General features: G+C 59.5%; 2 pseudogenes; one reads left to right on the forward strand and one right to left on the reverse strand.

Moving 5' to 3' along the window:
- The window catches only part of LOC138102326 (zinc finger protein 850-like), a 1,260,715-nt pseudogene that overhangs the window by 1,215,011 nt on the left and 18,034 nt on the right, over positions 1-27,670 (reverse strand).
- On the forward strand, positions 26,246-27,495 carry LOC138102321 (zinc finger protein 3-like; annotated as a pseudogene).

Raw genomic sequence — 27,670 nt, forward strand, 5'->3', positions numbered from 1 at the left:
GCAGGAAAGGTGACCCTGAGCCAGGAGCTTTCCTTGGCCGCAGCAAAGCCTCGGCACGGAAAGACCTTCCCAGCGCTGTGCCCTGGGCCGGGAGGGATTGTGCCACCAGAGCTGTCCCTCCATTTCTTCTGCCAGGCAGCTTTAGCACAGGAAAAGTGGAGAAGCCAGAGCTGCCTCTCAGCTTTCCGCAGTCCTGCAGAGGAATCCTGTGTGGGAAGCAGCCTGGGAACAGGGTTTCTGTGCCAGGGCAGGGGAATTCAGAGCCCTTTCCTCCCCCGTGGGCCCAGGCTCTGGCCCTTGCCCTTTGCAATGGCCCTGCAGCTGCCAGAGGGGCCTTTTTGGCTCAGCTGAGAGCAGTCCTGCTGCAAGGCTGTCCTCGAGCTGCTTGGGCTGCACATGTGCCCAGGGAATGCTCATTGCTTGCAGTCTCAGGCGCTGTGGGTGTGCAGGTGTAACTACTGCAGGAGGGAACAGCTCTGCTGGGGGCAGTTCTTGCAAGGTGCTGGCCCTGGCTCGGGGCTGGGCCGGGGCCAGCGGCAGAAAATCAACTTGCAGCTCGGGCCCCGCAGCAGGGAGGAGCAGCAATTGCTGGGGGACAGAGACTCTTGCCAAGGGCCTGCGGGGCCGGGCCCCAGGGAACGGCTTCCCGCTGCCCGAGGGCAGGCTGAGATGGGATGTGGGGCAGCAATGGTTCCCTGGCAGGGCGCTCAGGGCCTGGCACAGGCTGGCCCCAGAAGCTGCGGCTGCCCCCGCATCCCTGCAAGTGTCCCAGGCCGGCTCGGCCATTGGGGCTTCCTGCCCAGGAGGGCTGGGCTGGGCTGGGGCTGCTGAGGGCGGGATGGGCTCTGGCTGAGCCAGCTGAAGGCTGCGCATGATGAGGCCGGGGGGACCCCGTTGCTGAGTGGGTTCTGGGGTATCCCCCATTCCTGAAGGGATGTCAGGGTATGTCCCGTTCCTGAGGCAGTTTTGGGGTCCCCCCAATGCTTCAGAGGGGTTCTGAGAGGGGGGCTCTGGTACTTGGAAGGGGGACCTATTGTCAGGGAGCCGGGGAGCCCATTTTGGGAAGGATGCTGCTGTTTCTGGCAATGTTGAGAGGTTCTGAATGGGCTGTGGGGCCCTGGCTCTCATTTTGGGACTTGAGGTGAGCCCATGGGCACAGCAAGGGCTGAGGAGAGGTTCTAAGCTCCCATTTGGGATGGAGGGATTGAGCGGGTGCCTCCAATAAACTCAATGCCAGCCCCAGTGTGTCGATGGCAGCCCCAAATGGCTCGATCCGTCAGCCCCAAGGCCCGGCTGTGGGGAGTCAGGAGCCACAGAAGGGGAATTGGTGTCCAGGAGGGGTGGGGTGGGATGGGATGGGGTGGGGTGGGATGGGATGGGATGGGATGGGGTGGGGTGGGATGGGATGGGATGGGATGGGATGGGATGGGATGGGATGGGATGGGATGGGATGGGATGGGATGGGATGGGATGGGATGGGATGGGATGGGATGGGATGGGATGGGATGGGGTGGTTTGGGCACTTGGAGTGGGGCACTCCAGGGAAGAAAACCAGGATCTGCTTCTGGGGAGGATCCTTCTGTTTTTTGACATATTTGGGGCCTCTAAGTGGCTTCTGGGAGGTTGCAGTGAATTTGGGGAAGGTGCCGTAAACGCCCCGCAATTTGTGGGACTGAGGCGAAGTCCCCACATTTTGGGAGGGTGAGGGGACCCCAATTGGGAGGGGATCCTGCTGCTTTGTACCCCTTCAATGGGGTGAGAAGTGCCTTGTGAGGGAAGGAAGGAAGGAAGGAAGGAAGGAAGGAAGGAAGGAAGGAAGGAAGGAAGGAAGGAAGGAAGGAAGGAAGGAAGGAAGGAAGGAAGGAAGGAAAACAATGTGAGTACTGAATGAAACAAAAAAAAAGGTAAATAACTGAGTTGTCTTTTAAAAAATATCAATTCCCTCTGAATCCAAAGTTGCAGAAGACTTTTCACTCCACATTTGGGGTTTGTTTTTATCTCTCATACTTTTCTGGTTCTTTTCTTTTTTCTCTTGTTTTTAATAGATAACCTCTCCTAGGAAAGGAATGCAGAGCAAAATGAGACCCATTTCTGGCAGGCACTGAAAGTGTGGGCTCCTGGTCTGGTTCCTTTTGTGTGGATCCCTCATCTCTGTGGCACGGGGGGAATAGCAGTGCTGGGAGCCAGCAGCGGGCTCAGGAGCATCCCGCTCTGGCAGCTCTGAGGAGGTGGCACATGTCCTGCTCTCCTGCTGCCCTCGAAAGCACAGAATCCATGGGCAAGTTTAGGCCCAGCTCTGGGCACAGCCAGCATGGCCTGGGCACGGGAACGGGGGGCAAAGCGGGCGGGATCCTTCTGCAGCTGACTGGTGGTTTCTGCTTTCTGTGCCCAGAGTGCCAGGGTGTTCTTAAGAGGTGCTTGTCCATGCAGCCCTTGGACAGGCCGTCCTTGGAAGAGCTCTTCAGTGCCCCTTGGCTGCAGGGTGTTCATGTGCCCTAGAGGATGGCAGAGAGCCACGGGCACAGTGTGATCCAGGGGCCTGGCAGGTAACAGCCCCACGCATCTCTTGGCAATCAGTGGCAAAGCAAAGCAGACGATTTTGTCCTGCCTGTAGCCCTGGGCAGGGAGCATCAGAAGGGAACACGCAGCTCTTGGGCTGCAGCTGAGCTGGAGGCCTGCTCTGGCAAGCACTGGTGGCCACCATCCCCCCTGGTTTTGCTGGTCTGGTTCACTGATGGCTGGGGCCCTGGGCAGAACCCTGAGAGCCTGGTGTGGCCCCAGGGAAGGAGAAGGAGCCCCTGGAGAAGCTGTAGCAGGTGGGGCTGCTGCTGCTGGAGCCACCAAGGACGAGCTCAAGGCCGACAACCTCTTCCTGGAGCTGGCCAGTGGCAGCTGAAGATGATGGCCTTTGATTCTGGCACCTTCTCCAAAGACACGCTCCACGGCCAGTGTGCAGGTGAGTCCAGAGCCAGGGGGATGCTGCCAGAGCTGGGCATGGCACGGCCTGGCCGGGCACCAAAGGTTCCCCCTTTGCTGGGGCGGCTGCAGGGAATTCTTCAGTGGCTGCCAAGCTGCTTTTGGGCTCTGGGCAGCTGCTGAGGAGGTGGCTGTGCCATGGCTGGCTGCAGGCTGGGCACATGTCCTGCCCTCCTGCTCTGCTCCCAAAGGCAGCAGTGCTGGGCAGCTTTGGGCCCAGCTCTGAGCACGGCCAGCACGGCCTGGGCACTGCGGGCGGCTGGGACAAGGCCATGAAATCTGACATCTGGCCTTGTTTGGGGCTGTATGGTCAAAGTCAGCTCCCTTGGCTCCTCCTTGAGCCCTGGCCAGGCTTAGGAGGAAGCCAAGAGCAGGATGAAAGCAGATGTTCCCGCACTGGAAGTGCTGTCAGTTTGTTTCTCCAGCACTGTCAAAGCTGGGCCCTCTCGCAGCGGGGTTGGAGCCTCAGCTGTGGCTGGAGGCAGCTGCAGGAATTCCCAGTGTCCGGGAGTGGCTCTGCAGTCCTTGGCTGGGACAGCTTCCCCCAGCTGATGGGTGGCTCTGTGCAAGCTCAGCAAGAACAAAACCATCTCTGTGTGAGCAACGCTGTGCTCAGCACAGAGCCAAACACAGCCCCAGAGAAAGGCCTGGCAAGGAAATTCCCTCTGCCCCAGCCCACAGCAGCACCCCATGGCCACCCACCATCACCACGGCTCCACGGGTTCCTTTCCATGGCCCTGGCCCTGGCCACGGGACCTTGGGCTGGTGGCCACGGCAGCCGACTGTGGCCCAGGGCTCCGTGCCCGTGTCCATGGCAGCAGTGCCCGGCCACGGGCCCTGAGTGCAGGTGACCGTGCCAATCCCCATGGCAGCGGGGCCGAGCGTTGGTGTCCGTGGCACCAAAGTGAGGAACGGGTCCCTGTGGCCGCTGCCGTGGCACCTGAGGGCATCAGCGAGTGTCAGTGCAATTGTAGCTGGCACCAGCCCCGGCACCGCTCTGTCCTGAGGGCTGCCATGGCAGCCGAGGGCAGCCACAGGTCTGCGGGCAAGTGGCCACGGACCCTGAGTGCAGCAATGGCTCCTGGGGGGGTTTCCAAGGGAACTGGAACTGATGAGGGTTGCCATGGCATCCAACCCCTGGGATGTCACACAGCCACCCTGGGATGTCACACAGCCACCCTGGGATGTCACAGCCACTCAGTGATGTCATAGTCTGCTATAGGATGTCAGACCTCTGTCCTGTGGTATCAAAACCATATCTGTGATGTCACAGCTCACTCTGAGATGTCACATAGCAACCCTGTGATGTCATAGCCACTCTGTGATGTCACACCACCTGTGATGTCACAGTCATCTCTGTGATATCACACAGCTGCTCTGTGATGTCACAGCTGACTCTATGATGTCACACAGCCACCCTGTGGTGTCACAACCCACTCTGTGATGTCACAGCCTGTTCTGGGATATCACTCGACCACTCTGTGATGTCACACAAGTGCCCTGTGATTTCACAGCTCTGTCTGTGATGTTCCAACTCTGCACTGTGATGTCACACCAGCACCCTGTGATGTCACAGCCTGCTCTGTGATGTCACCATTGCTCTGTGATGTCATAGTCTGCTGGATAATGTCTGACCTCTGCCCTGTAAGGTCAGAGCCAAAGCTGTGATGTCACAGCACCACTCTGTGATGTCACAGAACTGCTCCATGATGTCACAGCTGACTCTATGATGTCATACAGCCACCATGTGATGTCACAACCCACTCTGTGATGTCACACCAATACCCTGTGATGTCTCAGCCCACTCTGTGATGTCACACAGCCCCTTTCTGACATCACAGCTGCTCTGTGGGTCTGGGACACAGGCACAGAGCTGTTACCAAAACTTCAGTGAAACAAAACCTCCTCAGCACCAGCGCAGCACGAAGCAGCAGCATTCTTTATTGGGCCGGATGCACGAGGGGAGAGCCCCTCCCAAAGTCGTGTGTGCCGAGTTCAGGAATGTTCCTGTTTGCAGACTGGGTTTCACAGACACATTCCCAGATTGTCCCACCACAAACACACACACGACAATCATTGCCCCAAAATCATTGCATATTTCCCCCACCCCTTTGCACATCCGTTCTTCTGCCCTGGGGCTCTCTTTGGGGGTCCCTGGTGGTCGGTGACCCCAAAGCCAGCCCTGACTGCCCGGTGAACTGGTGAAAGTTGGCACACCTGGGCTGGTTGCTGCCCACAGAATCAGCCTTGTGCGGTTCCATGGCCAGTGGCTTTTGGAGAAGAAGCATTGTATGAACCCACCAGGTGCAAACGGTTTTTCATCTGGCAAATTTCCCCCCCTTGGAGGGTTGGGAAGCTTCTCTTCCCTTCAAGCCTTCAGAAGCCTCACTCTGCTCCTTTACTCACATCCCACGAGTTCCTCAGCTGCTTTCACAACCATGTTCTTTACACAGCTCAAAGCAAGTGTCAGAAGCACAAGTATTGCTGGGATCCCAGTTAGACTTTGCAAAAGTCAGGCCAACCATCAGTCAGGGAAAATCCAAATCCTTTAATTTTATCCAACCAGTTACTGTCTAACCCTCTCTGAACTGGCTGGAAACATTCCCATTGTCCTGTCTGAGGGTGATTCCATACTGCTGGAATTCGACAGCCCCAGGGGGTATCAGTGCAATCTGTCAGCTGATCAATATTTCCTGAGGTAATTTCCAGATCCGCTTTGGAAATGTTACAATTCTCAGCAGGATTGTTCTGATGTGCCCATGGTAAGGAATATTCTCCTTCCATCCCTGTCCAGGTGCCCTGGGTGCTATTTCCTTCCCACATGTGTTCCCAGATTTTTGTCAAATTGCTGACTGAAGCTCCCCCACAGAACTGGATTTTCTGCAGAGGTTGGTGTTGGCAAACAAGCTGTTACAGGGGTCACATTCTGTCATCTGCCAACACCTTGCACTGACTTTGAAAACCGCATTTCCCTTCCCAGAAGTCAGGAACATTGTTTCTATTATTATTATAAATACACAATTATTGATCACCTTCATCCAGATCCAATAAATAGTATCCCCTTAGAAAATCCTATTCAATACCTAAAACAATAGGATTGATGTAAAACCCCAAACTCCACGGTGTCAGTCAGTCTTGTTTCTGCTGTGTTTAATGTGTGCTCGCTGGTTTTACCCGCATGTGATGAACCCCGAGTTTGATTCCCTCTACCTTGAGTGCAGGGTAGGTTACCAGGAGGACTTGAGATGGTCCCTTCCACTGCGGCTGGATTGTTCCAAAATTCCAGGTTCTGATGCACACCGCATCTCCTGGTTGGAAAGGATGTACAGGCGGGTCCAGCCCCAATGATCTGTTGAGAACCATGCACCTTTTAAGGCTTACAAGAGTTAGTCCCAGTGCTATTAAATATTCATTTCAGCAAAACTTCTGAGCCTTCCCTTGTCTTGTTGGTGCCACACGGGAAAGCTTCTGGCCATCCAGAAAAAGGATCCAAATGCCAAAATGCCAAAATGTGCCAGTCCTCCTTCTGCCTGGGCAGTTCTGCAAAATCAGTTGGCCAAAATCACCTGGTGATTCCCGTTTTACCAGCCCTGGAGGCAGCCTTCTTCCTTCAAAACCAATCCCATCTTTCTCAGCAACGGATCTATTATTTTTTGCCATTTTTGTGCTTACTAGATGCCTTTGTAAACTGGCCACCATATTCTCCATTTCCTCATGTGTTTCCTGATGTTTGAGTTCTGTAATACATTAATTGTGGAGCTCCAATTACCTGCCCACAGGGGTTTACCAATCACCTGCTGGGATTTTCCGGAGCTGCTGCTGCTGGGGCTGACTGCCTGTCCTGATCACTGGAATCTGGCTTTTGTTGCAGAACATTCCAGTTTTTGCCAGGTATTAGTGCAAGGAGAGCTTTTTCAGCACCCTCTTGAGCTGTTTGGTCAGCCAATGGATTCCCTGGATTAACTGGGGAGTCTCCAAACCCGTGGGCTTTACAAGGGCATCAGGGCCACTTCTTTTGGCTTTGGCACACTCTGCAGTAGGTGACTGATTTCTTGTTGTACTCACTGGAGACCTCTGTGCCCTTTCCTTCCACGTGGCTCCCTGGGCGTGCATTATTCCAAACCCATAGTTCAAATCAGTCCATATGTTCACCCTTTGTCCTTCAGTGATTTCTAGGAAAGGTCATTCATTCTGCTTTTTGTGCTGCTGTGTTCAAAGCTAAAGCCTGGGCTTCTATGACCTGGCTCGAGGTTGCCACTGCACACCCAGCTGCCCGTTTCCCATCCGTACCACGCTGCTCCCACCAGGGTGCAGGTCCAGTGCTGGCTCCTGCATGGGATTGCTGTGGAGGTCCCAGAGTCTGCCAGAACACACTTGTTCCATGGATCCCAGGCAGTCATGGCACAAAGACTGCAACCCTTCTCTTAGAAGGGACTCGAACACTTCCCTGTTCCAACCTTGGGTACCTTGAACCAAACCCTGCAAAGCTTTTGCTGCACCTTACAGGCAGGTCAACAGTTTACACCAGGAAAGGGAAAGGGAAAGGAAAAGGAAAAGGGAAAGGGAAAGGGAAAGGGAAAGGGGAAAGGAAGAGGAAGAGGAAGAGGAAGAGGAAAAGGAAAAGGAAAAGGAAAAGGAAAAGGAAAAGGAAAAGGTGCCTTTATCTGAGCAGGGGTCTTTCTCTGATTTCCTTTGGACCAGGGATCAAAGGCTCTCCCCAGAATCCTTCAGTGCTGCCTGCAGGTGCTGCCATCCCTCAGATCTGTTGAAATTCAAGAGGATGAGGCCACGGGGTGTCCCAATGGTGCCTTGGTTCCATGGGCCCCGCAGTGTAACCATGGTGTCCTTGGTTCTGCAGTGTCACAATGGACCCTTCATTCCATGAGGCCCCACAGTGTGGCAATGGTCCCTTGAGTCCATGAGGCCCCACAAGGTCACAATGGTCCCTTGGTTCCATGGCCCCGCACTCTCACAATGCTCTCCTTGGCTGCACAAGGTCCCGGAGTGGCACAAGGGTCTCCTTGGTGCAGAGACCAGGGCAGAAGGGTTCCACAAGGCCCCAGAGTGTCACAAGGATCTCTTTGGATCTGCAGTGGCAGAACTGACCCTGGGTTACACGAGATCCTCCTGTGTCCCAAGGGCTCCTTGGTTCCACAGGGCCTGATTCTCTGACACTTCAGAGATGGTGTTGGACAGTTTCTATTTTCCCGCAGTTTGGTGACGGAAGGAGCACGCTGGGCAGAGCACGGAGATGCTGCTGCTGTCTGCTCAGGGGAAAGGGCCCAACAAGGCTGAGGGGCTGGGAGGCTGCTGGAAGGGCCGTGCCCCACATGGTGCAGCTTTCCTGGGAGGGAGGGAACAGCAGGAGAGACACGCACTGCCCCACAGAGCAGCTGGGCAGGGGGACACTGGGCATGAGGAGGAGGAAATGTCCCTCCCAGGGCAGCGCTGGGGCAGGAGAAGCACCCAGAGGGAGGATGAGCTCAGGGCATGTGTGTGTGCCCAAGGCACAGAGGGTGAGGCTGGGCACAGCTCAGGCCAGGGCTGGCAGTGGCCGGGCAGAGCTGGTGGTGGGGCAGCGAGATGGGAGTGTGCAGCCTGCAGGGACACAGCAGCAGCGGTGGGACAGCGCAGGACAAGCTGTGCTGGACATGGCCAAGGGCCCTGGCAGGGCTGGCAGTGCCCAGGAGAAGCCAAGTCTTGGTACCCTGGGGCACAGCAGCGTCTGTGCCACCAAGGGCTGGGAGGAGACACCTTGTCCTGAGGCCCTGGGGCCTCCTGGCACAGCCCCAGCAAGGCTGGGCACTGTCAGCCCCTTGTCCTGCCCTCAGCATCCCCCCACATCCCAGTGGCCTCAGGGATCTGCTGCAAGGAGTCCCATGGGGAGCCTTGGTCAGGAATGGCCCTGGGGGGCTCCTGAATGCTCCCAGGGAATGCAGGGTTTTCAAAGGACTTTGGCTTTGGCTTTTGCCTGGGAGTCTTTCTTTCCTAGCAGGTGTTATCTATTAAAAACAAGAGAAAAAAGAAAAGAACCAGAAAAAGTATGAGAGATAAAACCCCAATGTGGAGTGAAAAGTCTTCTGCAACTTTGGATTCAGAGGGAATTGGTATTTTTTAAAAGACAACTGTGTTATTTACAACTGTGTTATTTTTTTTGTTTCATTCAGAACTTACATTGTTTTCACTCCTTCCTTCCTTCCTTCCTTCCTTCCTTCCTTCCTTCCTTCCTTCCTTCCTTCCTTCCTTCCTTCCTTCCTTCCTTCCTTCCTTCCTTCCTTCCTTCCTTCCTTCCTTCCTTCCTTCCTTCCTTCCTTCCTTCCTTCCTTCCTTCCTTCCTTCCTTCCTTCCTTCCTTCCTTCCTTCCTTCCTTCTGAATTCCTTCCTTCCTTCCTTCCTTCCTTCCTTCCTTCCTTCCTTCCTTCCTTCCTTCCTTCCTTCTGAATTCCTTCCTTCCTTCTGAATTCCTTCCTTCCTTCTGAATTCCTTCCTTCCGAATTCCTTCCTTCCTTCCGAATTCCTTCCTTCCCTAAAAAGCCACTTCTCACCCCATGGAAGGGGTGCAAAGCAGCAGGATCCCCTCCCAGTTGGGGTCTTCTCACCCTCTCAAAATGTGGGGACCTCGCCTCAGTCCCACAAATTGCAGAGGTTTTATGGCACCTGCCCCAAATTCAGTGCAACCTCCCAGAAGCCACTTAGAGGCCCCAAAATTGTCAAAAAGCACCAGGAGCCTCCCCAAAAGCAGCTCCTGGTTTTCCTCCCTGGAGTGCCCCACTCCAAGCGGCAAAACCACCCCATCCCTTCCAAACTTCATCCCACCCCAACGATGCCATCCCCATCCCATCCGCATCCCATCCCCATCCCATCCCATCCCATCCCATCCCATCCCATCCCATCCCATCCCATCCCATCCCATCCCATCCCATCCCACCCCACCTCATCCCATCCCATCCCATCCCATCCCATCCCATCCCATCCCATCCCATCCCATCCCATCCCATCCCATCCCATCCCATCCCATCCCATCCCATCCCATCCCATCCCACCCCTCCTGGACACCAATTCCCCTTCTGTGGCTCCTGACTCCCCACAGCTGGGCCTTGGGGCTGACGGATCGAGCCATTTGGGGCTGCCATCGACACATTGGGGCTGGCATTGAGTTTATTGGAGGCCCCCGCTCAATCCCTCCATCCCAAATGGGAGCTTGGAACCTCTCCTCAGCCCTTGCTGTGCCCATGGGCTCACCTCAAGTCCCAAAATGAGAGCCAGGGCCCCACAGCCCATTCAGAACCTCTCAACATTGCCAGAAACAGCAGCATCCTTCCCAAAATGGGCTCCCCACATCCCTGACAATAGGTCCCCCTTCCAAGTACCAGAGCCCCCCTCTCAGAACCCCTCTGAAGCATTGGGGGGACCCCAAAACTGCCTCAGGAATGGGACATACCCTCACATCCCTTCAGGAATGGAGGATACCCCAGAACCCACTCAGCAACGGGGTCCCCCCGGCCTCATCATGCGCAGCCTTCAGCTGGCTCAGCCAGAGCCCATCCCGCCCTCAGCAGCCCCAGCCCAGCCCAGCCCTCCTGGGCAGGAAGCCCCAATGGCCGAGCCGGCCTGGGACACTTGCAGGGATGCGGGGGCAGCCGCAGCTTCTGGGGCCAGCCTGTGCCAGGCCCTGAGCGCCCTGCCAGGGAACCATTGCTGCCCCACATCCCATCTCAGCCTGCCCTCGGGCAGCGGGAAGCCGTTCCCTGGGGCCCGGCCCCGCAGGCCCTTGGCAAGAGTCTCTCTCCGCCAGCAATTGCTGCTCCTCCCTGCTGCGGGGCCCGAGCTGCAAGTTGATTTTCTGCCGCTGGCCCCGGCCCAGCCCCGAGCCAGGGCCAGCACCTTGCAAGAACTGCCCCCAGCAGAGCTGTTCCCTCCTGCAGTAGTTACACCTGCACACCCACAGCGCCTGAGACTGCAAGCAATGAGCATTCCCTGGGCACATGTGCAGCCCAAGCAGCTCGAGGACAGCCTTGCAGCAGGACTGCTCTCAGCTGAGCCAAAAAGGCCCCTCTGGCAGCTGCAGGGCCATTGCAAAGGGCAAGGGCCAGAGCCTGGGCCCACGGCGGAGGAAAGGGCTCTGAATTCCCCTGCCCTGGCACAGAAACCCTGTTCCCAGGCTGCTTCCCACACAGGATTCCTCTGGAGGGCTGCGGAAAACTGAGAGGCAGCTCTGGCTTCTCCACTTTTCCTGTGCTAAAGCTGCCTGGCAGAAGAAATGGAGGGACAGCTCTGGTGGCACAATCCCTCCCGGCCCAGGGCACAGCGCTGGGAAGGTCTTTCCGTGCCGAGGCTTTGCTGCGGCCAAGGAAAGCTCCTGGCTCAGGGTCACCTTTCCTGCGGGGCCAGACCCCCCGAGTGGCCCAGCAGCAGCAGAGAATTCCAGCACAGCCCCGGCACGGGCAGGGCGGCCCTGGGCGGGCTGCGGGAGCCGGCAGCGCCTGAGCTCAGAGCAGCTGAGCCCGGGGGCTCTTGGCCAAGGCCGAGGCCCAGCGAGCATTTCTCAGGTCGCAGGGCGGCCTGGAAAGGTGCTGGGGGGGATCATTCACCCCCCAGTGCGGTCCCAGTGGCTCCCAGGATTTCCATGTCCGTGCTCCCAGCGCTGCTGCCAGCCCTGATCCGTGGGGATGGGAATGTCCCGCTCCCTTCCCGGGGCAGGCTCACACCTGAGCCAGGTGTGCAGGGCAGGACCTTGCCCTGAGCCCAAGCCCTGTCCCCCCTGCAGGATCTGCTTCCCATCGGCCTCTTCCTCCTGCGGCCCCAAGCCCAGCTCGGTGCTGAACGAAGGGCGCTGGGCCGGGGTCATCCCCCGGCGGGGGCTGCGCACCCCCTCTGCCCCCTCCCCAAATTCCCTCCCGGGGCAGCAGGGGCTGGCTCAGGAGCCCTGTGGGCAGGGAAAAGGGGGTGACACCGGGATGGGGGGGGTCACACACGCTCTGGGGGGACACACACGGCCCCTGGGGACCCCCCCTCACCTTCTCCTGCAGTGCCAGGAGGATGAACCCCAACATGGAATCCCCGACCACCAGCAGCATCTTGGGGGTGGGGTCTGGTGGCGGCTTTGGAGTCTGGGGGAGAGGCCCTAAAACCCCCTCCCAGCCCCACAGCCACTCCCAGACCCCTCAAACCACCCCACAGCTCCTGGCCAGGACTCCCCCAACCACTCCCTGCATCATAAATGACCCCAAGAACCACAAAATTCTCTCCAAGCCACACAGCCCAGCCAAGATCACCAAAACTCTCTGAGACCACCCTAAAAGGCCCCTCCAAGCACTACAAATGCCCTCAAGAGCCACAAAAGCCCCTCCCAGTCCCCCAAGGAGCCCCCAGACCCCCTCCCACCCCACATGGCATCGACCAGGACAGGCTGGGGGACAGGAACATCCACAGCCCTGAGCAGCTCAGGCACTTCAGCAGCGATTTGGGCACTTTGGACGTCACACCCCAAAGGGGGAGACCCAGAGCAGGGACTGGGACAGACAACCAGAATTCCTGTAGAATAGGTGGGCTCAGGTGGACACGTTCTGACAACACAAGATTGTGGCCCCAGTCTGCCTGGCTTCACAGCCCCACAACACTCAGATCCTCCCGAATATTCCCCTGAACCCCAAATTCAACCCCAAATTCCAGTAAAATGGTGCCGCTTTAGATCTCTTTGTTTAATTTCTTTATTTCTACCCCAATTTTGGTTGTTTCAGTGGGATTAACACAGAAATTACTTAGGCTGCAGAAGATCTCCAAGGTCATCCAGGGTTGCTTGATACCACCAGAAAAAACAATTGGACAGAGCAGATGAAAATTTTGGGGTGTAAAGTTAAAAAATCAGCTCTTCCCAATGAATTTCCAATGACGATCTGAGTCCCGATGGATGTTCCTGCCCCTGCGTTCACCCAGGTGCCTACAGGGATCCAGGAGAACGTGGAGAGCACCAGCCAGGGCTCTTCCCAAACTGGATCTCCAGGGAATGTGGGTCACCAGGGCTCTGCCAAACGTGGCTCCCCTGATGGGAGATGGAGCTGGAGCAGAGGACAAAGCTCTTCCTGCAGTTGGGGCACTCGCAGGGCTTCCCTTAGCGGTGCCTCCGTTGGTGTCTGGTCAAGTATAGAGCTGTCTGAGAAGCTCTTCCCACACTGGGGACACTCGTAGGGCCTCTCCCCGGTGTGGATGCGCCAGTGGGTGATGAGGGTGGAGTTTTGCTTGAATCCCTTCCTGCAGTCGGGGCAGCGGAAGGGCCTCTCATCCCTGTGAATCCGCTCGTGCCGGAGGAGACTGGAGCTGGTCTGAAACCTCTTCCCACACTCGGGACACTCATAGGGCCTCTCCCCAGTGTGGATGCACTGGTGGATGATGAAGGAGGAGCTCTTTGAGAAGCTCTTCCCACACTGGGGACACTCGTAGGGCCTCTCCCTGGTGTGGATGCGCCGGTGGGTGATGAGGGTGGAGTTTTGTTTGAAGCCCTTCCTGCAGTCGGGGCAGCGGAAGGGCCTCTCATCCGTGTGAATCCGCTGGTGCAGGAGGAGATTGGAGCTGGTCTGAAAACTCTTCTCACACTCAGGACACTCATAGGGCCTCTCCCCAGTGTGGATGCGCTGGTGGCGGATCAGGCTGGAGCTCTGGCTGAAGCTCTTCCCACATTCCCCACACTCATAGGGCCTCTCCCCGGTGTGGATCCTCTGGTGGTTGATCAGGTGGGAGCTCCACCTGAAGCTCTTCCCACATGCCCCACACTCATAGGGCCTCTCCCCGGTGTGGATCCTCTGGTGATTGAAAAGGTGGGAGCTCCGTCTGAAGCTCTTCCCACATTCCCCACACTCATAGGGCCTCTCCCCAGTGTGGATCCTCTGGTGATTGATCAGGTTGGAGCTCCACCTGAAGCTCCTCCCACATTCCCCACACTTGTGGGGCTTCTCCCCATCGTGAAGCTGCTCATGAACCACCAGCTCTGACCTCTGGCTGGATCTCCGGCTGCCTTCCCAGCACAGGGTGCGTCTTTCCTCCTCAGGGCACCCTCGGCTGCGTTTGAAGCCCCTCCTCCTGCGGGATCTCCAGGGCTTTTCCTCCCCGTTGGATTCCTGTGCCATGGAGCTGCTCAAAATGGCCTCTTCCACCAGGTTCTGCCGCGGGGATTTGTCCTCCCTGGGCTCCGTCCTCAGCTCCTTGTCTGCGGGAGGAAGGACAAGGAGAGGATGGGATTTGCCTCCGTGCCACAGGGAAGGGGAAGGAGATCCCCCCAGTCCGTCCCCGGCAGGACGGCGTCGGCAGCGGGGTTGTCCTGCAGCCGGGGGCGATGCTGGGCTGGGAGATGGAGCAGGAGAGAGGGGGAAAGGGGCACTGACTTCCTCCTCACCTGCCTGGGGGTCCCGAGGCATCTTCCTCTTCCTCACAGCCTCCTCCTCCACCTGGCCAAGGGTTGGGAATGGGAAATCCTCATTCTGGGAGAAACAAGAGATGAGTGTGTTGGGTTGGGGCTTCCTCCTGCCCAAGTCCATCTCTGGAACTCACCGGTGTCCACAAAAACTAACAAAAAATTGGCAGTGAGTCCTAAAAACGGCTCCAGGAGCTCCCCCTTTCCAGTCTCCTCACTTTGGGGTTCTGGGGGTCCCCCTTGTCAGGGCTGCTGGGGGTCCCGTGGGTCCTGGGGATCCCCCCTCTCCGGGGTCCTGCTTAGGGATGCTGGGGGGTTTTGGGGGTCCCACAGGTCCCTTTTTTCCTGATTCTGCTTTGGCTCCCAGAGGTCCCAGGGTCTCCCTCTTCAGCCTCCCTCCACTCCAGGCACTTGGGGCTCCCCCCTCTCCTCACAGCCCCTTTTAGGGCTGAGAGATCCCAACCCCACCTCATCTCCAGGCCCCCCACCCCTCCAGGCTCTTGGGAGTCCCCCAGCTCTGGTATCGTCCCTCTCTGCTCTCCCCACTCCAGGCGTCCCGTGTTCCAGCCCCCAGCTCTCCTGGGGATCCCCAAACCCAGTGTCCCACCCTGCCAGTACTGGGCGATCCTCACATGGACCTCCCAAGACCCCCAAGGGGCAATTATGGCTCAGCTTTGGAGTCCTGCAAGATCCACATGTCCCATCTGGCCCAAAAAATCCCTCCCAGGGACATGCAAGGACATCTAGGGCTCGATTCCAGAATCTGCAAGCTCCAAACACCCCTCCAAAAAAACCCCTTCTGGTGACCCCCCCGACAGATTTGGGGTGAGCTCCCCCTCCCCACTCACCTGCAGGATGGGGGGGAAGATGCTACCGGGGCTGGGGGTGCTGCGGACACAGTGGGCGGGCGGTGGAACCTCGTGGTTCTCCAGCTCCTCCTCCTCCTCTCTCCCTCCTCTTCCTCCCACTCCTCCTCCACTCCCACTCTGACCCCCCTTTCCCACCCCCTCTGTCCCATGGCTGCCGCAGCACCGGCTGCTGTGTGGGGGGAGCCCCCGATCAGCCCCAGGGATGGACAGGGGGGTTGGGGACCCCCCCAGTGCGGATCCCTCCCTTCCCCAGAGCCCCAGGGAATCGCTCCAGGGCTCAGGTGCTGGGGGAAAGGGCTGCACCCCCATGGAACCGCTCATCTTCTGTCCCAACCCCACCTTTCCCTCCCCTCTCCTCCCCTTTCTCAGCGTTCCCCCAATCCACAGCCCCATTCCAGCTCAATTTGGGTGTCCCATCCCCACCCCGCTTTCTTTGGGGGTCCCAGCCCCCTCTTCCCCTCCTCCTTCTGCACCTTCCCCATCCCCAATCCCCACCTCCCCTCCCCCGGCCTTGGTTTTGGGGGTTCCAGGCCCCTCCTGCTCCCTTTGGGGGTTCCATTCCCCATTTCGCTCCATTTGGGGTCCCAGACCCGCCCCCCTTCTCACCGCTCACCCCGCGCCCGGGGGGGCTCCCAGCACCACCAGTGCCACCAGTGCGGCCCCAGCTGCCCCCACACGCCCCATGCCCAGCGCCGGGCGCTGCCGACAGCCCCAAAGCAGCCGCGCTGTGCCCTGGGGGGTCCCCAGAGCGGCCCCGCCCCGCACGGCACTGGGAGCACCAGTCCGGACCAGTGCGGAGCGCGGGCGGGCGGCATCAGCCGTGCCCGGGCAGGGCCGGGCCCCGCGGGGCTCCCGCCCGCACTCGGCCCCCGCCGGGACAGCGCGGGGGGGCCCGGCCTGGCCGCCCCCACCTCCCCCTCCCCAAATTCCGCTCCGGGGGGCGCTGGGGGCGGGGGGGGCTCAGCTGGGGCCAGAGGTGCCGGAGCCACGTGTCCCCCGCTGCCAGCACCGCCCCCTCAGGATTAGGGGTGCCCCAAAACTCCCTCGGAGCTGGCGGATACCCCGCAGGCGAGCTGCCCCTCCCCGGTCACCTGCGGGATGGGGGGAGCGGTGTTCCCGAGGCCGAGAGCTGCGGACACAGAGAGCGATGGATGCACATGGAGGCTCCTCTTCCTTCCTCCTCTGTCCCGCCTCTTCCTCCCGCCCCTCCCCCTTTATCCCTCCTCTTCCTCCCGCTCCTGCTCCTCCAGCCGTCCTCCGTCCAGCAGCTCCGCTGCCGCCCCCAAACCTCGGGCTGGAGCGGGGGGTCTGGGACACAGCCCCGTGCTGGGGGGCAGAGCCGCTGCTGGGGCCATCGCTGTGTCCAGGGCATCCTTTGTGGCCCTCGTGCAGCTCCAGGCTCCCGAGGGCTCCCCGAGGCTTTCTGTGGCTGTCCCTGCTCCCCAAATCTGTCGCGTTTGATGCCCGAGCGCGGCAGCCCCGTGCCCTGGGGCAGCAGCCGGTGCCGGGACACAGCCCCGGGAGCTGCGCTAATGCCCGGCCGTGCCCAGGAGGGACTGAGGGGAGGGGACTTCATAAGGATCCCCCCTCTGCGCCCCTGGCTGCGCACGGAAAGGTTCTTTAGTGCATGGGAGCGATTTTCCGGGGTTTCTGGGCTCGGCGGGGCCGAGGCGGCGGCAGCGGGAGCCGCGGGGCCCGGCCCGTGGGGGCGGCCGGGCTGGAAAAGTGCGCGGGGCCCCAGCGCGGTGCCCGAGGGCTGAGCGGAGCTGACGGGAACAAGCCCCGGAACCCCCCGGTGCCCGAGGGCTGAGCGGAGCTGACGGGAACACCCCGCTCGTCTCCGCCGCTCCAAGCCGCTTCCCCGGCTCCGGCTGCCGCCGCCGCCCGGCCCCGGCGCGGTCCCGCGGGGTCGCCGCTCTTGGCGCAGCTGGAGGGCTCGATCCGAGCCGCGCCCCGCCCGTCCCTCGCTGCGGCTCTTTCGGTCACACGGAGCGGCCGAGACCCCGCGCTGCTGCCCCGACGCTCCCTCGCTGCAGCTCTTTCAGTCGCTGCGCAGCCGCCACTCCCCGTGCACTTCTTCTAGAATTTATTATTCCATTCTCCTTCTTTTATTCCATTCGCACCTCCCATCCCACGCCCTCCGCTGCGGCTCTTTCAGCGCCGGGCTCCTCGCCGGTCTCTCAGTGCAGCTCCTTCAGTGTCACGGGCCGGCGGAGACGCCTCTCGGTGCGGCTCTTTGATCGGATTTTCTTCTTTTCTCACGGTTTTCTCTCGTTCCCAGCTCGCCCGTCCCGCCGAGCGGCTCCTTCAGGGGCCTGGGGCGGCACCGAGCCCTCGGGGCGGCTCCAAAGGGCCCCGCCCGCCGCCGCTGCCCGAGGCCTCCCCGCTGCTGCCGGGGATCGGACACCGCAGGCGGCCCCGGCCCCTTCCTCTTCTTCCTCTTCTTCCTCTTCTTCCTCTTCTTCCTCTTCTTCCTCTTCTTCCTCTTCTTCCTCTTCTTCCTCTTCTTCCTCTTCTTCCTCTTCCTCTTCTTCCTCTTCTTCCTCTTCTTCCTCTTCTTCCTCCTCGCTGCTGCCGGGGTTCAGCCCCCGCCGCCGCCCGGCTCCTTCTGCCGCTCCTGCCCGGCACGAAGCGGCGCTGCAGCTGACGGGGCCGGAGCGCGGCTGCCCCGCGACTGCCCCGCGCCTCAGGGCCGGGCCGGGGAGTGACCGCACGGGTGGGGAGGGACCCCCCGCTGGCCAGGGCAGGGACTGACCCCATGGGAGGGACCCCCCGCTGGCCAGGGCAGGGACTGACCCCATGGGAAAGACTCCGAGAATTCTGCTCCCAGAGATCATTCCTGCTCACACTGACCCTTGTAGAAAGGGGCCATCGTTCCAGGCAGCCTGTACTGAGCATGTGGCTCCTGAGCGGGGTTTGTTGTTTAGGAAACCTGCTCAGGCTTTTCCATTCTTTCCTTGCAAACAGGAAAACTTCTCCTGGGCCTGTGTGCAGGCAGAGCCCTGAGGAGAGCAGGTGGCACATGGTGCGCTGGGCTGGGACAGCCAGCTGCAGAGCTCAAGGGAAGAAGCCCAAAGAGTCACAATGGCTCCTTGCCTTCACATGCAACACCTGGGTCACAATGGTCTCCTTGATTCCATGAGGCCCCACTGTGTCACAATGGCTCCTTGGTTCCATGCGGTTCCGCAGTGTCACCATGGTCTCCTTTGATCCGCATTGTCATCATGGACAATTGGTTCCATGAGGCCCCGCAGTGTCACAATGGTCCCTTGGTTCCATAGGTTTTATGTTGTAACAATGGACTCCTTGCTTCTATGAGCTCGCCTGCTTTTTGCAGAGGTGTCTTTGGTTCCCACAAGGCCCCGCTGTGTCTCAGTGCACCCTGGCTTCCATGCGCATCTGGAGTATCACAAAGGCTCCTTGGTTGCACCAGGTCCTGCTGTGTCACAATGGATCCTGTGCTCCATGAGGCCCCCCAAAGTCATCATGGAGGCTTGCTTCCATGAGGTTCCATGATGTGCCAGTGGTCATCTTGGTTCCCGGAGTTTCCTTAGTGTCACAATGCTCTCCATGCTTCCATGATTCCCCACAATGTCCCAATGCTCTCCATGCTTCCATTAGGCCCTGCTTTGCCACAATGGTCCCCTTGTTTCCATGCGGCCTTGCTGTGTCACAATGGACTATGGTTCCATGATGCTCCGTGGTGTCACCATGGTCTTCTTGAATCCGCCGTGTAACAATGGACCATTGGTTCCATGCGGCCTGGCCGTGTCACAATGGGCTCCTTGAGTCCATGATTCCCCACGGTGTCACAATGGAGCCTTGTTTCTAGGAGGTTCTGTACTGTCACAATTGTCTCCTTGATGCCATCAGCCCCTGCAGTGTCACAAAGGCTCCTTGGTTCCATGAGGAACACAAAAGCTTTGCAGAAACATTGAGCCACAGCTGCTGAACACAGCTGGCAACATCTGCTTGCATCAAAAGAGGGCTTCAAGCTGACAATGGCACCAGCAGCTTCCATCTGCAACAGAGACGCAGGGAAAGGACAGGCTGTGCCGGTCTGGACAAATGTGGAGGAAAATATCCTCTGGTAGAAGGCAGGTTACACCCAGCCCTCCCCCACCAGGTTCGGGAAAAAAGAATTTTCCTCGGAAGAAAGTGAAAGAGATAGAAACTGTTTATTTAACAAACACACAGGAAAAGGATAACAATGCTAAATAGTAAAACCTCTCGCTGTGGAGAGAAAGCTGGGATAATTTGAGAGTCCCTCCGTGTTTCAGTGGGGTCTCCTGAAACATCCCCAGACAGCGAGGCCCGTGGAAAGAAATAGGGAGCGATTCTTGAGAAAAGTTTCAGAGCTCTTTCTTCTCCAGCCACATGGGCGGGGCACTGCCAAAGAACTGAGCAATCCCGGGACAAGCAGGGCCCTCCTGGCACAGGGCAACACAAAATAACCAGTGCTGAACAGGATTAGGGCACATGTGAGCAGGGAGCAGGGAGACCCCCTGCCCTGGCCATGCCTCTACCCCAGGGTCCCCTCTCCCATGACCTCATGGCAGAGGGGAGGAACCCCAACACTTCTGGAGGTGTAGTCTCTCTCCTCCACCTTGGAGCTGGGCCATGGGCCCACATTCAGGGCCCCCACCTCGGGCGAAAATTCTCCCGGTGTGGTCTGATGTTGAAACAGTCAAGAAGAGAAGAAGGGAAAAAAACCCCCAAAGTCCCAGGAGAACAAAGTTCAACTCTCCATCTCCCTGCAGAGAAAAGGAGCTGAAAACTGGCTCAAAAGCAAGAAGGTTGCTTCCTCCACCCTTGCTGCAAGCAGGATGCAGAGGAGTGTGTATGTGTGTCCTTGAACAAACGCTCTGAGAAGTTTGTCCGGTTTTTTTTCCTCTCCCCCCTCTCAGGCTCAGTTGAAAGGCACAGAAATGCACCAAGTTAACTTCTGGGCATAGAGCAGCCATAGGGGATACACATCCTAAAGTCACCCCAAGACACAGGCACAGAGAATTCAGTGGAAAGACTCCGAGAATTCTGCTCCCAGAGATCATTCCTGCTCACACTGACCCTTGTAGAAAGGGGCCATCGTTCCAGGCAGCCTGTACTGAGCATGTGGCTCCTGAGCGGGGTTTGTTGTTTAGGAAACCTGCTCAGGCTTTTCCATTCTTTCCTTGCAAACAGGAAAACTTCTCCTGGGCCTGTGTGCAGGCAGAGCCCTGAGGAGAGCAGGTGGCACATGGTGCGCTGGGCTGGGACAGCCAGCTGCAGAGCTCAAGGGAAGAAGCCCAAAGTGGCACAATGGCTCCTTGCCTTCACATGCAACACCTGGGTCACAATGGTCTCCTTGATTCCATGAGGCCCCACTGTGTCACAGTGGCTCCTTGGTTCCATGCGGTTCCGCAGTGTCACCATGGTCTCCTTTGATCCGCATTGTCATCATGGACAATTGGTTCCATGAGGCCCCGCAGTGTCACAATGGTCCCTTGGTTCCACAGGTTTTATGTTGTAACAATGGACTCCTTGCTTCTATGAGCTAGCCTGCTTTTTGCAGAGGTGTCTTTGGTTCCCACAAGGCCCCGCTGTGTCTCAGTGCACCCTGGCTTCCATGCACATCTGGAGTATCACAAAGGCTCCTTGGTTGCACCAGGTCCTGCTGTGTCACAATGGATCCTGTGCTCCATGAGGCCTTCCAAAGTCATCATGGAGGCTTGCTTCCATGAGGTTCCATGATGTGCCAGTGGTCATCTTGGTTCCCGGAGTTTCCTTAGTGTCACAATGCTCTCCATGCTTCCATGATTCCCCACAATGTCCCAATGCTCTCCATGCTTGCATTAGGCCCTGCTTTGCCACAATGGTGCCCTTGTTTCCATGAGGCCCCGCTGTGTCACAATGGACGTATGGTTCCATGATGCTCCGTGGTGTCACCATGGTCTTCTTGAATCCGCAGTGTAACAATGGACCATTGGTTCCATGCGGCCTGGCCGTGTCACAATGGGCTCCTTGATTCCCTGATTCCCCACGGTGTCACAATGGAGCCTTGTTTCTAGGAGGTTCTGTACTGTCACAATTGTCTCCTTGATGCCATCAGCCCCTGCAGTGTCACAAAGGCTCCTTGGTTCCATGAGGAACACAAAAGCTTTGCAGAAACATTGAGCCACAGCTGCTGAACACAGCTGGCAACATCTGCTGCATCAAAAGAGGGCTTCAAGCTGAGAATGGCACCAGCAGCTTCCATCTGCAACAGACACCCAGGGAAAGGACAGGCTGTGCCGGTCTGGACAAATTTGGAGGAAGATATCCTCTGGTAGAAGGCAGGTTACACCCAGCCCTCCCCCACCAGGTTCGGGAAAAAAGAATTTTCCTCGGAAGAAAGTGAAAGAGATAGAAACTGTTTATTTAACAAACACACAGGAAAAGGATAACAATGCTAAATAGTAAAACCTCTCGCTGTGGAGAGAAAGCTGGGATAATTTGAGAGTCCCTCCGTGTTTCAGTGGGGTCTCCTGAAACATCCCTAGACAGCGAGGCCCGTGGAAAGAAATAGGGAGCGATTCTTGAGAAAAGTTTCAGAGCTCTTTCTTCTCCAGCCACATGGGCGGGGCACTGCCAAAGAACTGAGCAATCCCGGGACAAGCAGGGCCCTCCTGGCACAGGGCAACACAAAATAACCAGTGCTGAACAGGATTAGGGCACATGTGAGCAGGGAGCAGGGAGACCCCCTGCCCTGGCCATGCCTCTACCCCAGGGTCCCCTCTCCCATGACCTCATGGCAGAGGGGAGGAACCCCAACACTTCTGGAGGTGTAGTCTCTCTCCTCCACCTTGGAGCTGGGCCATGGGCCCACATTCAGGGCCCCCACCTCGGGCGAAAATTCTCCCGGTGTGGTCTGATGTTGAAACAGTCAAGAAGAGAAGAAGGGAAAAAAACCCCCAAAGTCCCAGGAGAACAAAGTTCAACTCTCCATCTCCCTGCAGAGAAAAGGAGCTGAAAACTGGCTCAAAAGCAAGAAGGTTGCTTCCTCCACCCTTGCTGCAAGCAGGATGCAGAGGAGTGTGTATGTGTGTCCTTGAACAAACGCTCTGAGAAGTTTGTCCGGTTTTTTTTCCTCTCCCCCCTCTCAGGCTCAGTTGAAAGGCACAGAAATGCACCAAGTTAACTTCTGGGCATAGAGCAGCCATAGGGGATACACATCCTAAAGTCACCCCAAGACACAGGCACAGAGAATTCAGTGGAAAGACTCCGAGAATTCTGCTCCCAGAGATCATTCCTGCTCACACTGACCCTTGTAGAAAGGGGCCATCGTTCCAGGCAGCCTGTACTGAGCATGTGGCTCCTGAGCGGGGTTTGTTGTTTAGGAAACCTGCTCAGGCTTTTCCATTCTTTCCTTGCAAACAGGAAAACTTCTCCTGGGCCTGTGTGCAGGCAGAGCCCTGAGGAGAGCAGGTGGCACATGGTGCGCTGGGCTGGGACAGCCAGCTGCAGAGCTCAAGGGAAGAAGCCCAAAGTGGCACAATGGCTCCTTGCCTTCACATGCAACACCTGGGTCACAATGGTCTCCTTGATTCCATGAGGCCCCACTGTGTCACAATGGCTCCTTGGTTCCATGCGGTTCCGCAGTGTCACCATGGTCTCCTTTGATCCACATTGTCATCATGGACAGAAGGAGCCGGGCGGCAGCGGGGGCTGAATCCCAGCAGCAGCGAGGAGGAAGAAGAGGAAGAAGAGGAAGAAGAGGAAGAAGTGGAAGAAGAGGAAGAAGAGGAAGAAGAGGAAGAAGAGGAAGAATAGGAAGAAGAGGAAGGGGCCGGGGCCGCCTGCGGTGTCCGATCCCCGGCAGCAGCGGGGAGGCCTCGGGCAGCGGCGGCGGGCGGGGCCCTTTGGAGCCGCCCCGAGGGCTCGGTGCCGCCCCGGGCCCCTGAAGGAGCCGCTCGGCGGGACGGGCGAGCTGGGAACGAGAGAAAACCGTGAGAAAAGAAGAAAATCCGATCAAAGAGCCGCACCGAGAGGCGTCTCCGCCGGCCCGTGACACTGAAGGAGCTGCACTGAGAGACCGGCGAGGAGCCCGGCGCTGAAAGAGCCGCAGCGGAGGGCGTGGGATGGGAGGTGCGAATGGAATAAAAGAAGGAGAATGGAATAATAAATTCTAGAAGAAGTGCACGGGGAGTGGCGGCTGCGCAGCGACTGAAAGAGCTGCAGCGAGGGAGCGTCGGGGCAGCAGCGCGGGGTCTCGGCCGCTCCGTGTGACCGAAAGAGCCGCAGCGAGGGACGGGCGGGGCGCGGCTCGGATCGAGCCCTCCAGCTGCGCCAAGAGCGGCGACCCCGCGGGACCGCGCCGGGGCCGGGCGGCGGCGGCAGCCGGAGCCGGGGAAGCGGCTTGGAGCGGCGGAGACGAGCGGGGTGTTCCCGTCAGCTCCGCTCAGCCCTCGGGCACCGGGGGGTTCCGGGGCTTGTTCCCGTCAGCTCCGCTCAGCCCTCGGGCACCGGGGGGTTCCGGGGCTTGTTCCCGTCAGCTCCGCTCAGCCCTCGGGCACCGCGCTGGGGCCCCGCGCACTTTTCCAGCCCGGCCGCCCCCACGGGCCGGGCCCCGCGGCTCCCGCTGCCGCCGCCTCGGCCCCGCCGAGCCCAGAAACCCCGGAAAATCGCTCCCATGCACTAAAGAACCTTTCCGTGCGCAGCCAGGGGCGCAGAGGGGGGATCCTTATGAAGTCCCCTCCCCTCAGTCCCTCCTGGGCACGGCCGGGCATTAGCGCAGCTCCCGGGGCTGTGTCCCGGCACCGGCTGCTGCCCCAGGGCACGGGGCTGCCGCGCTCGGGCATCAAACGCGACAGATTTGGGGAGCAGGGACAGCCACAGAAAGCCTCGGGGAGCCCTCGGGAGCCTGGAGCTGCACGAGGGCCACAAAGGATGCCCTGGACACAGCGATGGCCCCAGCAGCGGCTCTGCCCCCCAGCACGGGGCTGTGTCCCAGACCCCCCGCTCCAGCCCGAGGTTTGGGGGCGGCAGCGGAGCTGCTGGACGGAGGACGGCTGGAGGAGCAGGAGCGGGAGGAAGAGGAGGGATAAAGGGGGAGGGGCGGGAGGAAGAGGCGGGACAGAGGAGGAAGGAAGAGGAGCCTCCATGTGCATCCATCGCTCTCTGTGTCCGCAGCTCTCGGCCTCGGGAACACCGCTCCCCCCATCCCGCAGGTGACCGGGGAGGGGCAGCTCGCCTGCGGGGTATCCGCCAGCTCCGAGGGAGTTTTGGGGCACCCCTAATCCTGAGGGGGCGGTGCTGGCAGCGGGGGACACGTGGCTCCGGCACCTCTGGCCCCAGCTGAGCCCCCCCCGCCCCCAGCGCCCCCCGGAGCGGAATTTGGGGAGGGGGAGGTGGGGGCGGCCAGGCCGGGCCCCCCCGCGCTGTCCCGGCGGGGGCCGAGTGCGGGCGGGAGCCCCGCGGGGCCCGGCCCTGCCCGGGCACGGCTGATGCCGCCCGCCCGCGCTCCGCACTGGTCCGGACTGGTGCTCCCAGTGCCGTGCGGGGCGGGGCCGCTCTGGGGACCCCCCAGGGCACAGCGCGGCTGCTTTGGGGCTGTCGGCAGCGCCCGGCGCTGGGCATGGGGCGTGTGGGGGCAGCTGGGGCCGCACTGGTGGCACTGGTGGTGCTGGGAGCCCCCCCGGGCGCGGGGTGAGCGGTGAGAAGGGGGGCGGGTCTGGGACCCCAAATGGAGCGAAATGGGGAATGGAACCCCCAAAGGGAGCAGGAGGGGCCTGGAACCCCCAAAACCAAGGCCGGGGGAGGGGAGGTGGGGATTGGGGATGGGGAAGGTGCAGAAGGAGGAGGGGAAGAGGGGGCTGGGACCCCCAAAGAAAGCGGGATGGGGATGGGACACCCAAATTGAGCTGGAATGGGGCTGTGGATTGGGGGAACGCTGAGAAAGGGGAGGAGAGGGGAGGGAAAGGTGGGGTTGGGACAGAAGACGAGCGGTTCCATGGGGGTGCAGCCCTGTCCCCCAGCACCTGAGCCCTGGAGCGATTCCCTGGGGCTCTGGGGAAGGGAGGGATCCGCACTGGGGGGGTCCCCAACCCCCCTGTCCATCCCTGGGCTGATCGGGGGCTCCCCCCACACAGCAGCCGGTGCTGCGGCAGCCATGGGGCAGAGGGGGTGGGAAAGGGGGGTCAGGGTGGGAGTGGAGGAGGAGCGGGAGGAAGAGGAGGGAGAGAGGAGGAGGAGGAGCTGGAGAACCACGAGGTTCCACCGCCCGCCCACTGTGTCCGCAGCACCCCCAGCCCCGGTAGCATCTTCCCCCCATCCTGCAGGTGAGCGGGGAGGGGGAGCTCACCCCAAATCTATCGGGGGGTCACCAGGAGGGGTTTTTTTGGAGGGGTGTTTGGAGCTTGCAGATTCTGGAATCGAGCCCCAGATGTCCTTGCATGTCCCTGGGAGGGATTTTTGGGGCCAGAGGGGATATGTGGATCTTGCAGGACTCCAAAGCTGAGCCATAATTGCCCCTTGGGGGTCTTGGGAGGTCCATGTGAGGATTGCCCGGTCCTGGCGGGGTTGGACATTGGCTTTGGGGATCCCCAGGAGAGCTGGGGGCTGGAACACAGGACCCCTGGAGTGGGGAGAGCAGAGAGGGACGATACCAGAGCTGGGGGACCCCCAAGATCCTGGAAAGGTGGGGGGGCCTGGAGATGAGGTGGGGTTGGGACCCCTCAGCCCTAAAAGGGGCAGTGAGGAGAGGGGGGAGCCCCAAGTGCCTGGAGTGGAGGGAGGCTGAAGAGGGGACCCTGGGACCTCTGGGAGCCAAAGCAGAATCAGGAAAAAAGGGACCTGTGGGACCCCCAAAACCCCCCAGCATCCCTAAGCAGGACCCCAGAGAGGAGGATCCCCAGGACCCATGGGACCCCCAGCAGCCCTGACAAGGGGGACCCCCAGAACCCCAAAGTGAGGAGACTGGAAAGGGGGAACTCCTGGAGGCTTTTTTTGGAGTCACTCTTGGTTTTTTGTTGGTTTTATGGACACCAGGTACCCGGTGACTTCTAGAGGTGGACTTGGGCAGGAGGAAGGCCCAACCCAACACACTCATCCCTTGTTTCTCCCCAAACCAGGATTTCCCATTCCCAACCCTTGGCCAGATGGAGGAGGAGGCTGCGAGGAAGAGGAAGATGCCCCAGGACCCCCAGGCAGGTGAGGAGGAAGTCAGTGCCCCTTTCCCCCTCTCTCCTGCTCCATCTCCCAGCCCAGCATCGCCCCCGGCTGCAGGACAGCCCCGCTGCCGACGCCGTCCTGCCGGGGACGGACTGGGGGGATCTCCTTCCCCTTCCCTGTGGCACGGAGGCAAATCCCATCCTCTCCTTGTCCTTCCTCCCGCAGACAAGGAGCTGAGGACGGAGCCCAGGGAGGACAAATCCCCAGGGCAGAACCTGGTGGAAGAGGCCGTTTTGAGCGGCTCCACGGAGCAGGAATCCAATGGGGAGGAAAAGCCCCAGAGATCCCGCAGGAGGAGGGGCTGCAAACGCAGCCCAGGGTGCCCTGAGGAGGAAAGACCCACCCTGTGCCGGGAGGGCGGCCAGAGATCCAGCCAGAGGTCAGAGCTGGTGGTTCATGAGCAGCTTCACGATGGGGAGAAGCCCCACACATGTGGGGAATGTGGGAAGAGCTTCAGGCGGAGCTCCCACCTGATCAACCACCAGAGGATCCACACTGGGGAGAGGCCCTATGAGTGTGGGGAATGTGGGAAGAGCTTCAGCCGGATCTGCAGCCTGATGGAGCACCAGAGGATCCACACTGGGGAGAGGCCCTATGAGTGTGGGGCATGTGGGAAGAGCTTCAGACAGAGCTCCAACCTGATTGTCCATCAAAGGAGTCACACTGGGGAGAGGCCCTACGAGTGTGGGGAATGTGGGAAGAGCTTCAGCCACAGCTCCCACCTGATCCGCCACCGGCGCATCCACACCGGGGAGAGGCCCTACGAGTGTCCTGAGTGTGGGAAGAGGTTTCAGAGCAGCTCCCATCTCCTCCTGCACGAGCGGATTCACACGGATGAGAGGCCCTTCCGCTGCCCCGACTGCAGGAAGGGCTTCAGGTACAACTCCACCCTCATCACCCACCGGCGCCTCCACACCGGGGAGAGGCCCTACGAGTGTCCCCAGTGTGGGAAGAGCTTCTCCACGAGCTCTCACTTGACCAGACACCAACAGAGGCACCGCTAAGGGAAGCCCTGCGAGTGCCCCGACTGTGGGAAGAGCTTTGTCCTCTGCTCCAGCTCCATCCCCCATCAGAGGAGCCACGTTTGGCAGAGCCGTGGTGACCCACATTCCCTGTGATCTCTGTTGGGAAGACCTCTGGCTGGTGCTCTCCACTTTCTCCTGGATCCCTGTAGGCACCTGGGTGAACGCAGGGGCAGGAACATCCATCGGGACTCAGATCAACATTGGAA

Source organism: Aphelocoma coerulescens, unplaced genomic scaffold (genome assembly GCF_041296385.1).
Source record: "Aphelocoma coerulescens isolate FSJ_1873_10779 unplaced genomic scaffold, UR_Acoe_1.0 HiC_scaffold_70, whole genome shotgun sequence".
NCBI classification, from domain to species: domain Eukaryota; kingdom Metazoa; phylum Chordata; class Aves; order Passeriformes; family Corvidae; genus Aphelocoma; species Aphelocoma coerulescens.